The sequence below is a fragment of the Pseudorca crassidens genome, chromosome X, assembly GCF_039906515.1.
Source record: "Pseudorca crassidens isolate mPseCra1 chromosome X, mPseCra1.hap1, whole genome shotgun sequence".
In the NCBI taxonomy this organism is placed as follows: Eukaryota; Metazoa; Chordata; class Mammalia; order Artiodactyla; family Delphinidae; genus Pseudorca; species Pseudorca crassidens.
Window position 1 is genome coordinate 121,076,493 of NC_090317.1, and position 3,253 is coordinate 121,079,745.

The 3,253-nt window shown below is 37.9% G+C and overlaps 1 protein-coding gene across 6 annotated transcripts in view; it reads left to right on the forward strand.

Annotated features, from left to right (window-relative positions):
• Positions 1-3,253, forward strand: part of CLTRN (collectrin, amino acid transport regulator) — a 79,036-nt gene that overhangs the window by 1,031 nt on the left and 74,752 nt on the right. For all 6 annotated transcript variants that reach the window (XM_067723046.1, XM_067723051.1, XM_067723047.1 and 3 more), the window contains exon 2: positions 2,357-2,414. The gene's annotated coding sequence lies outside the window, so the exon portion shown is untranslated. The remainder of the gene's footprint in view (positions 1-2,356; positions 2,415-3,253) is intronic.

Sequence of the window (3,253 nt, forward strand, 5' to 3'; positions counted from 1 at the left end):
CCTGCTAATAATTAGACCGTGATTTACACATACAAGGCCAGGGACAAGACCAAGAAAAAAGTGTTTCTCCCAAGGACAGGTTGCGACTGCAAAAGGATTAACAACCCCCATCTTTTGATAATTGGATAACTTCCCTGGCTTACCTTTTTCCCTCTCTCCTCCAAATCAAAATTACTGAGATACCCAATTACTAAGCTGCCTGTTTCCCTAGTCCCTCCTTGAAATCATTCAGCAGAAGCCCAAACTCTTCATAAACTGCCCTACTCCCTCTTAGAAAGACACTTGCAGTAACAAGCCTCCAAGTGGAGCTTGTCCAGCTCAGTGCATCGGTAATTAGGGACATAGACTTTGGAGTTGGATGGACTGGGAAACTCAAGGCTTGGCTCTCTGATCTTGAGTAAATTCCTAATTTTTTTTTTTCTGGCCGTCCTAACCACTGGACTGCCAGGGAACTCCCAGTTCCTAATGTTTAGTCTTCAGTTTTCTCATCAGTAAAAATCAAGGGAATGCTATATGTTGGCATAGTGCCTGGCAATAGTTAGTGTCCCCAAAACTTTATCTGTTATTAACGGCAGCGGCAGCGTGAAAACTTCCCAACCCCCTCAAGAGTGGGTTAGGTACTTGTCCTGCGGGTGCTCTCAGCACAAGTATTTCACCGTTTATAACACCTATCACACTATACTGTACTTTGTTGCCTTCATAAGACTGCATCTGGCACTAAATCTTAAACTTCTTGAAGGTGAAGACTTGGCAGTTACGGCCTCTAACTAGAGAATGCCCTGGGTGGCACAAAATATAGCTGTGCAAATCTCCAATTTTGCTGGTTCCTGTGACCAGGGCTTATGCTGAGAATTGCTGCCATTCTGAAAGCATCAGTGTTTGGGTTGCTGTAACATTTCTTATGAATCAGACCAGACTTTCATGTCAGAATAACTAAGAATGTCTTCTAGGAAGATACTTCTAATTAAAAAGGGATACAGATTTCGATTTTATTCTATTATGATTTAGAAATGAATGCAAATCTCCTTTTATAGGAGTTAGAGGTTTATCTTCAACAGTTAACGGCTGCGTTCATTTTCATGAATAAGCTTAAATTGCTCAAGTTAATTTCATTACAGAAGTTACTCTAAAAGCCAATTCCATTTCCAAACTACAGTTACCATCATTTGAATTCGATAAATCATAAGATAAAAATAAGGTATGTAAAAATGTAATGCAAAGATACATTCTACTATGATATTCTGATAAATAGAACAAATTTATCTTTGTTCTGCAATGTAACATGTATTTTCTATTTTTCTTGGTGCCTGAAATACAATATCTACTTATTCTCAAATATATATGTTTTGGTTTATCCCCTCTCTATGGGAAAAGGCCTAAACTTTTGTCTTATTTTGTCAGTAGAAAATAGCTGATTGTTCTTAAAAAGTTAAAGAAAATATTTTACTCATATAAATGATGTAATAGATACTGCTATTACTAAATATGAGGGTTTTGTTTTGTTTTTTTCTCGGACCAGGGATCAAACCCGTGTCCCCTGCAGTGGGAGTGCGGAGTCTTAACCACTGGACCACCAGGGAAGTCCCTAAATATGAGTCTTAGTTATTATAAAGTGACCAAAGAATGATCCATAAATGTATTTTTCATTTATTGCAAGCATAAAGGGAGAGCAAGAAATGTCTACTTTCTGAATGCCAGGTTGGAACTCTTTAAATTAATTTGTTTTTTTTCTTGCTCTAGTAGGACAGTGGTACTAGGACTCACTGAAAGGTCAATGCAGAAATTCTCAGGAAACAACATTTCATTTCTCACCTACCATTAATTTCAGTATTAAACACCAGATTTATTCAAGGACATACAGTGGGGTCTCAAGTCCTCTCCAACACTCATTGCTATGCCAAAGGCTTTATATATTTTCTAGATTACAGTTATCACTTAAAATAGCAAGATAAGATACTTATAAATGCATATTAATATGAAAATGCATGCAAATCTATATTTGTGCAACTGATTAAAAGTTTTCTTTGGAGCAGGGAACTATCCAGTGGTAGTTATTCTTTATTCAATCAGTTCTTATTCAGTTATTAGTGAATAAAGTTATTCTTCATTCAGTTAATATTCTTATTGATTCTTTTGTCCAGTGATAAGCTCAAAGCAACACAACTCCTGGAATGGTGGCAGAGTTGATATCCCCACCTAGAACTGAAACCAAAGTACCATTTTCGAAGAGTAGATTGAATTTGATAAGCAGGGATCAAAATGTACACAGGGACAAGTGTCTTAGTCTGTTCGGGCTGCCATAACAATATACCAAAGACTGGATGGCTTATAAATAACAGGAATTTATTTCTCACAGTTCTAGAGGCTGGGAAGTCCACGATCAAGGTGCTGGCAGATGGCAGATTCAGTGTCTGGTGAGTACTTCCTTACTGATTCATAGATGCCCATCTCTCTGTATCCTCACATGGTGGAAGGGCTGAGAGAGCTCTGGGTGGTCTCTTTTATAAAGGCACTAACCCCATCATGAGGGCTCCAACCTCATGACCTAGTCACCTCCCAAAGGCCCCACCTTCTACTAGCATCACATTGGGGGTTACATTTCAATACAGGAACTTTGGGGGGATACAAACATTCAGTTCCTAACAACAAGAATGCATTACTATTTACATGCAAAGTAGCCAGTATTGTTAATATGTACTAATTACATGGTCAAATTGAGCTTATTTGCTTAATTGAACTGTAACCATTTTGATCAATAAAATTTTGCATGAAAGAACTTAAAGTTGAATTAAAAAGACAATAAAACATTAAGTAGAATAGGTATCAAAAGTTGAGTCTTCTAGTGAACAGAAAAATACCTAAAGTGATTACAATACTGTAGTTTTGCTAATACTGTGCCAAAAGAATGTGTCCCCAAAGTGAGCAAGGGAAAGACATCTTCCTAAACTTTTTTGAGGTGGATGCCTGGTTTTAGAATAGCCAACCTCACCCTAACCCATGTAGCCCTGGGAAAGGAGAAAGGGGCTAGAAGCTTGCCCTGATGTCAGCAGATTGTGCACTGGTTCCATAGTGAGCTGAGGAGCAGCGGGTGGATCTTTCCATTCCTGCCTCTCTAGTAAATCCCTCATGAGTTTTCCAGTCACTCTCTGATCTCACGTTGTCTCGCTAATTGTATAGATACCTTACATGCTCAAAAAAACTAATAGGAAGAAAAAGTCATTAAACAAATATTAATAGTGTAAAGAAAGGGTTT